Source organism: Lithobates pipiens, unplaced genomic scaffold (genome assembly GCF_037356315.1).
Source record: "Lithobates pipiens isolate NorthernLeopardFrog02 unplaced genomic scaffold, aLitPip1_a1.2 Scaffold_23, whole genome shotgun sequence".
Classification (NCBI taxonomy): domain Eukaryota; kingdom Metazoa; phylum Chordata; class Amphibia; order Anura; family Ranidae; genus Lithobates; species Lithobates pipiens.
Window position 1 is genome coordinate 297,228,255 of NW_027507785.1, and position 15,119 is coordinate 297,243,373.

At 42.2% G+C, this 15,119-nt stretch overlaps 1 pseudogene; it reads left to right on the forward strand.

The window, feature by feature from the left end:
* Positions 1–4,027: 4,027 nt before the first annotated feature.
* Positions 4,028–5,187, forward strand: LOC143927147 (stromal membrane-associated protein 1 pseudogene; annotated as a pseudogene).
* The last annotated feature ends 9,932 nt before the right edge of the window (positions 5,188–15,119 follow it).

Below are 15,119 nucleotides of genomic sequence, written 5' to 3' on the forward strand. Positions count from 1 at the left end.
GAAATTAGATCGACTTCAGTTGAGCCATAGATGGATCCAATTTCAGCTGTTCCCTGTTGAACTGTTTGAATTTCAATCTATCTATGGCCAGCTTTAGCTTCATATTAGATGTAGCTCCCTCCTAGTGTAAAGTAGGCTGATAGGTACATTTAGTTTGGCTCCTCTGTAATCAGTGTAGTAGGGGTTGATTGTTCAGGTCTGCTCAGTGTCTCACAGACTGCTGCTCTGATTTCTTTCTCCTTAATCTAGAGAATTATAGAATTATAGAGGGAGGAAGAACAGAGTGAGCAGCCTGAATATTTATGGGACTCCAGCCAATCCGTGGGGAGGTGTAATTTCTGTCAAACAGGAATGTACCACACTCTCAGAGGGTTCTACACAAAAATATTATATTTAGCTGAGACCCATCTGGATGCAGCGATGTTGCATGAAAGTCTTGGCTGTCTGGAACTCTCCCTCCCCATTGGCTGTCAATCAAAGTCAGTGAGCCAATGAGGAGGGAGTGGGGGTGGGGCTGAGCAATGGCCCCATTTCTGAATGGACACACAGAGCAGCAGCTTGGCTTGGGTGCCCCTATAGCAAGCTGCTTGCTGTGGGGACACTTGGCAGGAGGAAGGGACCAGGAGTGCAGACGAGGGACCTGAGAAGAGGAGGATCGGGGTTGCTCTGTGCAAACGTGTTCATTATTTTTGAAACAAAAAAAAATAGACTTTAATAATACTTTAAATATGCTAAATGCATTTCAGGTTCTTCATGTATAATGCCCTGTACACACGATCGGACTTTCTGAAGGAAAATGTGCGATCGGATTGTGTTGTCGGAAAATCCAATCGTGTGTGGGCTCCATCTGACTTTTTCCGTTGGAATTTCAGACACATAAAGTTTGAGAGCTGGATCCAAAATTTTCCGACAACAAAATCTGATCGTTTAAATTCCGATCGTGTGTAGACAAATCCGAGAAGAAAGCTATTGGTTATTGGCCCATTTATAGTCCCGACTTACTTCTTTTACTTCACCTCGTTCTGAACGGTCGGATTTTCCGACAACTTTGTGTGACCGTGTGTATGCAAGACAAGTTTGGGCCAAAATTTGTAGGAAAAAATCTGATCTTGTCTTCGGAATGTCTGACCGTGTGTTCAGGGCATTAGAGTTTCTTGCCTTTAGAAGGCAGCAATATCCTGAAAAAAGCCTGTACTCCTTTTAGTATGCAGTAGAGAAGACCCCTTGCTCTATGTGCGGTCTTCTATGCAGAGGGTCCATAAAACACACTCTACTGAGTCAGATCTTTAGATTTCCTGTGTGCTTCTCTGTAGGCAAATGGGGGCAGATGTTTTAGGCCACCACTGCTATACCCGAGAAGGTATGGTGCAGCTCTGTTGGGTTAGTGGTACTGCAGAATGATGCACAGATCCTTTAATGTCTAAATCACTTTCTCCTTTATGCCTGGTAGTAAGCACATTGGTCACATGACCACTTCTTACTACTGGCACTAAAGGTAGCCTGGCATAGGACTAATGTGTCCTCTGTTATGAGCTCCAGACACCATCTTGAGAAAGCCTGAATCTGGTTTGACACAAATTCTCTAAACATTATGGTGGGTCTTAGGGACAAAGAGGTGTTATAAATAGCACATTCTGCATCACCAAGGAGCCTTGGAGAGGGATGTGGACAAGACAGGGACAGGAACCCATTTATTAGGGACAATTAGGCCTTGCCCCTCAGCTGGGAGTAGTTTGGAGCTCTGGGAATTTGGTGAGTGGAGATTTCAGATACCTCATTAGAAGACTGGTATAGTGCTAGCCATCAGAAGAAAGGTCTAGCATTTAATGGGATGATGACTGATAATATTGCTAGTCTTTCCATAAGCTTAAAGTGGTTGTAAACCCTTACAAACCACTTTGACCTACAGGTAAGCCTAGATTAAGGCTTACCTGTAGGTCCAAGAAATATCTCCTAAACCTATACGGTTTAGGAGATATTTACAAAAAGACAGCCACCGCTGTCTACGGCGCATGCGCCGTAGACAGCGGTGCGCAGACGCACTGGGCAGGCCGCAGATCGCGGCGATATGCCGCGAGTGTCGGCTCCTGTGCGCATGCGCGGGAGTGACTTCATCACTGCTCCGGCGAATCACAGCGCCGGAGCAGCGAGATCCGGAAGTCACTCTGGGATCCATGACAGCGGCAGACATGAAGACGGAGGACCACTTAGAGGGCTTCGTTCTCAGGTAAGTTATTCATGCATAGCATACTAGTTCATTATGCCTTTGCCTTGCAGGTTGCTTTTTTTTTTCCCCCATGGGTTTACAACCACTTTAAGGAAGTCATGCGTTGCATAAACTCCTGTCTCTAAGAATGGACCTCTAGTTCTGAACTCCTGTTTGGTGTTTACTGTTCACTGTACTGTTTGGTGTTGTATGGAAGTAGATCTCAACAAAGTTAGAGTGTTATTGTATTTGTGGGTTTTCTTGGATATAAGTTCTCTCTCTTATCCGAACATCTAAAATGAAGGACGATCATCAAGATCCTCTACTAAATAAAATTTTATTGACACATAACCTTATGTATCAATACACTGTTATTTAGTAGAGGATCTTCACTGTGGTGCCAACCATTCATTTAAGAGGTCCTTGACTGAATGGCTTACGGAGGCTATAGTCTTATCTGTGTACTGGTATCGCTCATTTATTGGATTAGGTGAGGCGGTAGAGCACAGTTTATTGTTCTGGAGTGTTTTCTGAAATCTTCTCTCTCAAGTAATTACACATAACATCCTGCTGTCTGGAGATCTCTAGCTCTGACTCAGCATGGGGTGTGTCACACCCCTGCAGAGATACCGCTGCTTCCACACAGAAAGCTTTCTGTGCAGTATGTTGGCAATGGACAGGCTTTCTACTCAAGACGTGACTACGTTCTAAGGTTAAAAAACTGTAAGACTTTGTACACCTTTTGTTTTGCTGAACCTGGAATACATTTATCTGGTTTAAAATTAAGGTTCGGTGGGGCTCTATTGACATTTCAACAGCTATTTCCGATCTTATAAAATCAGGATTCTAAATAAACGAAAAAAACATGTATACTCACCTTGGTGTATGCAGCATCTGTCCTATCCCACATTTGTCCTCCAGCACTTCCAAGATCAGTCAGTTCTCAGTGAGCAGGAAGCTGTCAGTGAGCAGGGAGCTGTCAATCGCTGGCTCTTTGCTATGCCCCTCCAGTGCTCACTGGACAGCTGGGCTGTGGAGAGGACAGGAGCAGGTGGATCAGGCTCTAAAAGGCTGAGTCATCTGCTGGTCCAATCATCTGGGTGGATCTTGAAATTAAAGTCAGGATCTTTACAGAGCCTGGACCAGCTCAGTGATGTCAGCAGAGAGCGGACTTTTGCCTGCTATCAGCTGAAAACAGGTCACAGGAGTGCATAGCGAAGTGCACTCCTGTGATCCCCAGAAGACGTAGAGCCAAAATTGTCTCCTGTTTCTCCCAATTATGCTCCTGCATTGTCAGTCTGTTACGTTCCTGGAGGAGAAAGGCAGTTGTGCTGACATGCATTCTGTATGCATGGTCCACTGTTGCCTTTTTCATGAAGCCAGCCCAGAGCAATAATGTGAAACCGGTACTGAAGCAATTGCATTCAGAGAACAATTGGCTAAATAGGCTGGTGGAGATCAGTAGCGCAAAAAGGATTAAAAAATGTACACAGTATGAAAACAAATGGCAATTATTAATTATTTACAGACTTAGCAAAGTAAATGTCATACAGTTAAGGTGTAGATCTAGTCTACACTACCTGATAACATCTTATATCTCTTGGGCATGCTATTGCTTTGAGATCCAGGGTTCACACACATGATGGTATTATGAGGGACTCCCTATCTCTCTACTGGATTTTTTAACATTTATTTAATTGTTGGATAATTTGGGCTGAGCAGTTATAATGCACAAAGATGGTCAGAGACACCCAAAACAGTCAGTCGAATCCGCCGGACAAGTCGATCGTGTGTGGGCTTCATCTGACCTTTGCTGTCTAAAAATCGAGGGCAAGAGTGTTCTATGAAGCTAATCTTCCTGAAAACTTTAGAAGACCTCAAACGGACCAATCTGTGGAATTCTTTATCAGGGATAAATATGAAAGGAAGAAATACTATGACAAGAATGCTGCAACCACTATCACTAAAGAAAAGGAGAAGAAAAGGGAAGAAAAGAAAAAGGAAAGGGAGCCTGAAAGACCAGTGAAATCGGCTGGGGTAGAGAAGGTATTGAAAAAGGAGCCACAGTTAGAGGTTAAAGCTAGTCCAAAGAAAGCCCCAGAAATGACCATTGATCTTTTAGGACTTGACACACCTGCTGAAGTACCAGTTGCAAATGGAAGCACTTCTACCGCAAGCACATTAAACGACGACCTGGATATATTTGGTCCAATGATCTTTAACCCTCTGCCTATATCCTCTGCACCTACAACACAGGTTACATCGACAGCCCCAGCAGCTATCGTACCTCCTGCTTCTGGAGATCTAGATTTATTTACTGATCAAACTGCAAAATCTGAAGAAGTTCCCAAAAAGCCCTTGTCAAGACTCAATCTTGTCACTTTATGGCACTACAAACATGCAGCAGCAAAATGCCATCAGGCTTGTTCATGGGTTCCTCTGCAATTCCCTACTCCACCCAGGCCACAAGCAATTCCAAGCTTTCCCACCAATGGGAGTATCTGTTCCTACAAGTGCTGGAATGATGGGAAACATGATGGGACAAGCCATGCCTGCAATGGGACAGAATACTGGAATGATGGTTGGCATGGGTATTCCAAATGGATATGTGGGAAATCCTCCATCTGGAGTAATGGGACTCCCTCCTAACATGATGGGTCCACAAGCAACAATGGTTATCAATATAGGAACACCTCCAAACAAATTTGGGATGCAGCAAAATCAACCTACACCTTGGAATCTTTCACAGATGAATCAACAGATGAGTGCAATGAATCTGAATGGAGCAAGCAATATGATGAGATTTGGTCAGCCAGCAAACACTGTCGGAGCGGGATGGTCAGGGAATGCTGCTGGTCAGACTCTAAGTACACAACTATGGAAATGAGAAGAGCCCATGAGACTTCATCAAGAGGAACCATTTGACATTCCTTGCTTTAATGCACACCAATACCCCTTGTTTTAAATATGTATATATTAAGCTCTCTTCCAAATGTTTATGAAGAGGCTTGTGCCGTCACCTTGTCAGGTCTGATGGTAGTGGGAAAAGGGTACATTTACATATCAATACTTTTTCATGATTTTTAACTGTTTATAAACCTACGTGTTCTCACATGTTTTATTGTGCTATGGTTTAAAGGGACTGAAAAATGGCAATTATTAATTATTTACAGACTTATCAAAGTAAATGTCATACAGTTAAGGTGTAGATCTAGTCTACACTACCTGATAACATCTTATATCAGTCTTGGGCATGCTATTGCTCTGAGATCCAGGGTTCACACACATGATGGTATTATGAGGGACCCCCTATCTCTCTACTGGATTTTTTAACATTTATTTAATTGTTGGATAATTTGGGCTGAGGAGTTATAATGCACAAAGATGGTCAGAGACACCCAAAACAGTCAGTCGAATCCGCCGGACAATTCGATCGTGTGTGGGCTTCATCTGACCTTTGCTGTCTAAAAATCAGACAGACTTTAGATTTAAAACATGTTTCAAATCTTTCCGACGGACTTGAGTTCAGTCAAAAAATCAGTTCGTCTGTATGCTAGTCTGACGGATGAAAACCGACACTAGGGCAGCTATTGGCTACTGGCTATGAACTTCCTTATTTTAGTCCAGTCGTACGTCATCAAGTTTGAATCCATCGGACTTTGGTGTGCTTGTGTGTGGCAAAGTCTGTTCATTCGTAAAGTCCTTCGGAACTCCTCCGAAAGTCCATCGGGAAGACCGTCGGACCTAGTCTGTCGAAAAGTCTGCTCATGTGTACGCGGCATAAGACATAATGAAAGCAAAGGACTGACATAGCTCATCAGGATGCGATTGCCAGGCACAATATTATGTTTAAGTGGACAGACCCTTTAATTTGGAGGAAATCACTCAGCAGTTTTTTTTTTTGTTTTTTTTTGTTTTTTAACTGAAGAACAGAAAAGATTAACGCTGACTGTACACAGATTCCAAACCAAAGTCCCTTGTGACATGCATCACAACACCTGATTGAGATAACCCTTTCACTTAATTTCCTGACAGCAAGCCTGGAAGCTGGAATAAGTAACTGAGAAGCGACTCCCATGTCAGTAGCTGACAGGAAACTCAACCCTTCCCCTTAAACATTAACAAGAACAATTAATGCTAGCACTGACCTCACAGTTATTCTATAATAAGACTACACAATCAGCTAAAGAAAGACAAACACAGAACAGGATGTACGATGCAATGTCATCATGAACCTTTTTAAATTTAATGGGAATGTTGCCTGGCATCCTGCCTGCTGGAGGATTCTAGGTAAAGAATTGGAAATCTCTTCGTAAAGTCTTTTATGGTCATTCCCAGTGGTGGAAAACACAGTAGCCAACCAAAAAAATGGAAATCTGTATAAAATATATTCATTATCCTGGCTTTACTGCTAAGTCATTGACCTACAACGAACATTTAGAATGGTAGTTATGACCTTTCAGACTTCACTGACTGTAAGCTTGTTGCAGGATGGCGACTAATTAGATCAATGATGGTCTTTGACATCATCAATAGAGCCACACATAATATTCAATGCATGCAAACTCACTGAAGACTATCACTCACATCAAATATGCTCCAGAAAATGGTGAGAGAATGTGAACATAGCTGTACTGGAGAAGACATTTAGAGAATGAAGACATGTTACATGAGACTGTTAACTATAACCACTATTACATTCCCTTTACAATTACTTCCCCCACACCAACTACATATTGCTGGGGGCCGAGATCCACATAACAAAAATCACACTAAGGTAGCAGATTGGACACCAGGGCTCTAGATGATAATGCTGGACTAAAGATGACTGCTATGGAGGCCACACTTTTGAAAATGTGTCAACAATAGTGGCCCAAACTTCTGTCTGCACAGGCTCACCTTAAGAGTTTCCTCAGACAGATCCATTTCCTCTACATAAATGGTAATAAGGTTTGACCGTAGGTTTAAAGAGCCCTGGGAATAAAAGAAAAATACTTAGCAATACTTAGTATGGTGCCTCCACTTATCTCACCACTTAAAAAAATGTTAATCTTGTTGCTAACTGCAGCCAGTGATTACGGTGTCAAGACATTTTTCATTGTACATGGAACCTCTTTATGACCTTCATGTCAAGATTGCATTTGTACATCGGGTACCAGCGTGAAGCCAAGCTGATATAATGATACAAAAATGCTAGAGTTGGGAAATCCAAAGTGGCTGATTGGCAAAAATCCAGAACCAAAAGGCCAGGTCTAAGCCCTTGTACACGCGGTCGGACATTCCGACAACCAAATCCTTTGCATTTTGTCCGATGGATTTTGTCCGACGGATTTTGTCCGAAACTATTGCATACACACAGTCGGACAAAGTTGTCAGAAAATCCGATCGTACTTAACGTGATGACGTTATTTCGTTAGGACTGGACTACGTTCAGGCTAGTAGCCAATAGCTTTGGTCTAGGAATTTGATCTGAGCATGCGTGGCACTTTGTCCAATCGGAATTCTCTACACATGATCGGACAAAGTCCGATCGGATCATGTTGTCGGAAAATTTTATAGCCCAGCTGGAAAACTTGATCCGTCGGATACTCCGACGGAAACAGTCCGATGGAACCCACACACTGTCGGATTATCCGACAACAGGGTCCTATCGGGCATTGTCCATCGGAATGTCCGACCGTGTGTACAAGGGCTAAGAGGTCCTACCTTTCCCTCTCCTAATTGTGATTATATCCTTAGCCTCATTTTTAAAGTAAGTTGCTCCATTACTGTCTTGTCTTCATTGTGTGTTGAGGCTATGCCTACGGAAATGAGGTTGTAAAGCACATGACACAAAAATCCAGTTGCTTACTGTTAGCAAAACAAGTTCCTAGCTGAAAATCAAAGAGACCCTGGAAAGGAAGCCCAAGTTATAACCATGTTTACAGGGTCCCCTGACCAAATTTTAAATATCCAAATCTCCTGTAAACCTCTTATTAAAGTAGAACAATAGACAAAACATTTTTTAATTTCAGATTAAGGAGAAGGGGAAATCTTCCAATGGGGGCCTCAATGGATTGCCTTATTTTGCCAGGATTTACCTTTACTTCCTGTCCCATAGCCAAACAGGAAGTGAGCGGAAAATCCTGGCAAAATAAGGTAATCCATTGATGCCCCTAGGTCACCATTGGAAGATTTCCCCTTCTACTTTTTCTGGGGACAGCCCACAATTTGGGATTTGGGGCTTTTCCTTTCCCTTTCAATATTAATGACAAAATATAGCAAGGGTGAATCTCCACAAGGGGGGCACAGACAGCAATAATAACTAACAGATTTTTTTAATTCCCCTCTACTTAGTCCAAAACAAAAAAAAAAAAAAAAAAGTTGCCTTTATTTATACTATAATAAAAGATAAAGGTTCCACTTATTGGAGGATAGAAAAATGTATGCCCTCAATCACTGGAACAGAACACCCTCCTTTTAGTGCTTACATTGTTTCTGCATGTTGGTTGGCAGTCAGCTTAGCAAGGTTTTAGAGGTTATCAGCAAAAACACCAATCATGATGTTACCTTTCATGTACCAGCAATGAATCCGTATTTCTGGTCAGTACAGCTTCAGAAAGGCTAAACAAGTAGACATTCTCAAGGCTGCAGGTAGCAGTAAAATTGGTTCATGCTGTTTAAATCTTTTATACTTCATTACGGCCTAGTTTGCTTAACAAAAAAATACATTACAAAATGGTACTTTTGGTTCTTTTGTTTTATTTGATAATATGGTAGAAGCTGGAACTCCCTTTATCAAAGCTCTCTCTTTTACATTACCCGGGAGTCTTGTTTTTTCTCCAAGGACAGTCCCAGTTGTGCTATATACTACTAATGTGCCGATGTTAGAGTCACATTTAAATCCCATTCTTCAGGAACGGTTCATCTGACAAGTTGATAGCTAATAAATCAAGCATTAAAAAGCATCCACAAGAAAGCACTTCCACCACGATAGAGTTTTATTTGGTCTTTACAAAAATCACAGTACCACCCACTATGAGAGACATTAATGGCAATCCCCCTTTCAGCAAACGACGAGGCGGTATAGCAGATGGTAGTCATTATAAAATCCCCATTTATCACTTTCATACGTATGAATGGGTGACTTTTACTCTTTAAAAGAAGGATTTACAGATTTGGGGTTTAGTTCAAAGTAAATGTAAAAAAGAAAAAAAAAATTGTAAAGCAAAGAACAGGAGTAAAGCAGGTACTATCTGACACCTTTATTTTGCTGTCTTATCACACTTTTCCTTCATCTAAAGACCCTCTTTATTAACACACTATGGCTCTTAGCCCTTGTACACACGGTCGGACATTCCGACAACAAAATCCGTAGGATTTTGTCTGACGGATTTTGTCCAAAACTTGTGTTGCATACACACGGTCAGACAAAGTATCGGAAAATCCGATCGTACATAACGTGACAACGTTATTTCATTACGACGGGACTACGTTCAGGCTAGTAGCCAGTAACTAGTAGCTAGTACGATTGGATTTTCCGACAACTTTGTCCGACCATGTGTATGCAGCACCAGTTTCGGACAAAATCTGTCGAAAAAAATCCGATGGATTTTGTTGTCGGAATATCCGACCGTGTGTAAAAGGGCTAAAACTTTGTCCGTCGGATATTCTGACGGAAACAGTCCAAAGGAGCCCACACACAGTCGGATTATCCGACAACACGGTCCGATCTGACATTTTCCGTCGGAATGTCCAACCGTGTGTACAAGGGCTTAGACAAAGCCAACCACTTTCGCCACTTATAGGCCTGCCGGGGTGCCAAAGCCATGGAGTCCGCTCTGACTGTTGTCCAACATTCAAATAACAGATAAATAACCACAACCGAAAGTGGTATGCAGCCTGTTATTTGGATATTCATTACAGCATATATTTCATGTGAATCTTTGTTAACGGGGACAAGATCAGACAGTTGTCTGAAGGCATCTCTTTTACTAAAGGCACTGCAAGAGACAAAGAAAAATAATGAATTGCGCTAACCTATTAATAGTATAAAAACATAGAAGTGAATCACTAATTTTACCTTGTGCTTGTGCAACATGCAAATTCTAATATCACCAGTCACAAAATATCTTAAGTCTGATGACCCAAGACCCCTCACTCAGTGTTGTAACAAACCCTTCCTCCGAAGGCAATAATTATGTTAAAAAAAGTTGTCACAAATAAAATAATGATAATAATAATGTCCATCATAAATAACCAGCCACCCGTGATGAAGTGAAAAACTGCTGAACTTCAATAGAATTCTTCAAAAGTGCAAGCCATATTGTGTCCACCACCAGCTATATAGAGATTGGCTCCTTACTGGAAAAACATGGCCCCCCGTTACAGAGGGTCACAACAGATGTAAACACGGTATGTGGGCTTTTACGCTGTCAAACTGACCCTCCGATCTTGTAACATCCACAACATGGAATTAGCTTAGTCCTTCACAGCTCCTCCCCTCCCGTGCACAACTCTCCACTCAATGCAGTAGCACATAAAAAATATAAAGGCTCCAGATAGTGTAAAACCTTTAGCTTTAATTATATAAATATAAAAAATGTAACGCACTTACAAACATGAAATAACATCAGGCCTTAAGAAGTGTGCGCCGGCCGGACGCACACAAACAAACCTGTGCTTCCCCCATCTTTTCTTTTTGTATAATTGGTGTACAGTAGAGTTGCAGCTTCCAAAGGGCCTTCTCAGGCTGTTTAGAAATATTTATTCCATAGCACAGTTTATTTTCCTTTTTCTTTATTGCAAGGTTGGAAAAATGGGCTTAAAACAGATATAGCACACCTCAAAGTAGCTGTTGGCGTAAGAAAGAAATCTCAGACTTTAGAAGATAGCCCCCCAAAATTAGTTTATATCTGGGACCTTGATGACCTCCAAGCAGCGTTTATAGCAGACTGCCTTGAGGGGCAGAGCCCCTTATGACCCTTTCCCACCCGATTTTGCTGTGATTTTGTGGCCTCGATTTTGAAGGAATGCCTGTGTAAACTTGAGGTCTATGGCCCTCAACTCGCATCAAAGTCGGACCTAAGTAGTACAGGGACTACTTTGAAGTCGGTGCGACTTGAAGTTACACAGGTTACATATGAATGGTTATCATTGGAAATCATGAAGTTTGACTTGCAATGCTACTCTGATGTGGACAGAAAAAAGTCGCACAAATGTGAAAGGAGCCTTAGACAGGGAAATACTACGGCAGGACCGGACCCAGGATCCACACACTGCTCCAGACTTCATGCTATTTATGAGCTCTCCAGTCACCTACTGGACACACCTCTCCAGGGATTGGCTGGGTTCCTATAAATATCCAGGCTGCCTTTCTATGCTTCCTCCCACTGTGCTTTTAAAATTCCCTAGAATGCAGGGGGAAGTGATCAGGCCAGCAGCCTGTCAAACATTGAGCAGACTAAAACAATCAATCCGTGCTTCACTGATTACATGATCCTGCGCAGTGCAGCCACACTTTAGCAGTAAATGTGCTATAGGGCAATCGGCAAGCGGTTAAAGCATAACTCTAGCCAAACACAACAAGACAAAAAATGAATAGCCCATTAAAAAATTAACCACTTCTGGATCGGCGCCGTTGTTATACGTTGGTACTTTGATAGCTGCCATAAAACCGGTATTTTAAACACGGCAGGCGATCCACTTTAAGATAAAAGTGGTCTCCACAGCAGATTTGCCGTAAGATTCCGGCGGCGGAAGTGATATCTCTCCCCACCTCTTGCCACACTCCTTTCGAGATGATCCGATCCGATTGAGAGGTAGGAAGTCGAGTGAGGGAATGATGGCCCCTGCTCAGCTCCATAACATTGGATGATGAAAGCGACGTCAAACGTCACTTCCTCCCAATGGTCTTAAAGGGGATTTTTTTAAAATTTAATTTTTAAAAATACTTTTTTTTTTTTTATTGCTTTTAAGTCCAAATGTTAGATCTGAGGTCTTTTTGACCCCAGATCTCACATTAAAGAGGCACTATCATGCCTATTTCTATTACAGGGGATGTTTACATTCCTTGTTATAGGAATAAAAGTGATCACTTTTTTATTAAAAAAGATGGTGTAAAACTTAAAGATAAAAAGTTAAATAAATAATAATATATATATATATATATCCGAGCTTGCGTGCAGATCCAACGCATACGCAAGTCACGCCAACATATGTAAAAAGTGTTCAAACCACACATGTGAGTTATCGCCGCGATCGTTAGAGCGAGAGCAATAATTCTAATGCTAGACCTCCTCTGTAACTTAACACTGGTAACCTGTAGAAATTTTTAAACGTCACCTATTGAGATTTTTAGGTATCAAAGTTTGTCGCCATTCCAAGAGCAGGTGCAATTTTGAAGCGTGACATGTTGGGTATCAATTTACTTGGCGTAACATCATCTTTCGCAAAAAGAAAGAATTGTGCTAACTTTACTGTTTTCTTCTTTTTTTTATTTAAAAAAGTGTATTTAAAAAATTGTGTTTGTAAGACCGCTGCACAAAGATGGTGCGACATAACGTATTGCAACGACCCCCATTTTATTCTCTAGGGTGTTTAAAAAAAAAATGTGTGTGTGTGTGTGTGTGTGTGTGTGTGTGTGTGTGTGTGTGTGTGTGTGTGTGTGTGTGTGTGTTTTGGGGTTCTAAGTAGTTTTCTAGCAAAAAAAAATATATTTTTTTAAACAAGTAGGCCTGGTCTTTTGCATTCTATGCATTAAGGTGAAAAACCTACTGTGGTGATGCAGCCCCCCGAGCCCCTGTTTTACTTACCTGACCCCCATCCTTCTCCGGCCGAGAACGAGCACACCAGCTTTACCCGGTGTCTCGTGTCCTGATTGGATAGATTTATAGCAGTGCAGCCATTGGCTCCCGTTGCTGTCAATCAAACCCAATTATGCGGTGCCAGGGGCGGGGCAGAGTCCTGCATTCTGTGTGAATGGACACAGATGTGGGACTCCGGAGTGCACCAGCACAGGTGTCCACCAAGGAGAACGCTTCTCCAATGTGGACACTCAAAGCGGGGAGGAGCCACCAGCACCACTGACGGACCCCAGAAGAGGATGTTCAGGGCCACTCTGTGCAAAATGAACTGCACAGTGGAGGTAAGTATGACATGTTTGTTTGTTTTTTGTTTTTTTTAAACAATGACTTAAAACCCCTTTAAGTGGTAAAAACAAATACAAAACCATCCTGCAATATTCACATTAAATCCAGAGATTCTCTATGCAGAACACTTTTTTTTTACCACTTGATGTCCTCGGTCTGATGGCCAGCATCATTCAACCCACTTCCTCTGAGCCCAGCTCACCCTGAACCTGCCCCGACCTGTAACTGGAGAGTGAAAGGAGAAGCAGCATAGTGATGATGAGCTCATCTCTCTGTTTCTCCACTCTCTCCTCCTATCAGCATTGTCAGCACAAGAACTGATTGGCTCCTTGTGCTGCTTCTTTCTCTATTACTCCAGCCCTGCTGTACGGGGACTGCAAGAGGCTGAAAGCAGATCAGATTGAGATACTTATATTGCCTGCATTTATAATTACAATTAATAGTGAATTAATGATTACAAACTTGTATTCATTTGTGTCTTTTATATCTGCCTTTATTTTAGCTTTAAATGTCACATATCTGCTATACGTCATTTAACTTTCTTTTTCTTACACAACTCCTTGCACCCCAAAATAATTTTTTCTTCCTTACATTATTTATATACATGCCAGACGATACTTTATTTCCAGGATTTCCAGAAATGCATTTTAAACACCTGAATGTATCTTTAAAATCCGAGCTGTCGAAACGCGTGCGATAAATCATCTTCCGTCTAAACACTGGAGTGTGGTGACTCACAACTGCTTAACTGCAGAACTCATTAATAGCAGGCGATGTCATTTATCTTCCATACTTTGTGAATATGGTGCACAATGTGATTAAGCTACATTCCAACAGCTGTTTCCAGCCACCTCCGTACCGGGAAGCCCTCTCCTATATGAAACATCTCGGTCCTGGTTAGCGACACCTGTCTCTGACTCGCCTTCCCAGGGACTTTTATTGGCAGTGGTTTTGTCTGATGCCTTTGTTCACTTAGCCTTTAAACTTAATGAGGAAACCACCTACAGAACTGTTTGTTAGTTCTGTCAGGGGGAACATTTTGTTTTTTCTTATGTTTAAAAGAATTGTGGAGATTTCTAGAAGGTAATGCTATGAGCAGAGATGTGTGTTTTCCTCTAAAGCATCCATTTTCACCCTGTTTAAACAGATCTTCTTACCTGTCCGTCACTTTGTTCCCATCCTGTTAGCCTTGCGATAAGCATTTACACCATGTAACACAATTCAGTTAGACCCCTTTCACACTGGGCCGGGGTGACGCTGGCGGTAAAATGCCGATATTTTTAGGGGCACTTCAACGACCAATTTTGTGCTTTTACCCCCGCTAGTGGCCGCTAGTGGCCGAGAAATTGTTAAAACCACCGCAAAGTGCTACTGCAGCATTGCTATGCCGGCAGGATAGCTGCACTATGCCGGCGGCATAGCCGTGCTGCCCCATTGAATTTAAAGGGCAGGAGCGTTGTATACACAGCTCCAAAGATGCTGCTAGCCCGACTTTTTTTACTGTCCTGCCAGCGCACTGAGCCCTCGGGGTTTCACACTGGAGACACAGCAGTGGCTCTTTCAATGTGCTTTGCAGGCCCTATTTTTAGTGCTGTAGCGCCTGAAAAGTGGCCCAGTATGAAAGGGGTCTTAGAGTGGAATGGGTTGGGGAAGGGGGGCATTTGCTCCCTGGACCTGTAAAAACAATACATATTAGCAAGGCCTTTTTCTTCAGTGGGAATGTGGGGGAAAACAGTTCCCACATTCAGGCACCTCCAGCACTAAATGTAAGTAATGGTAAGGGG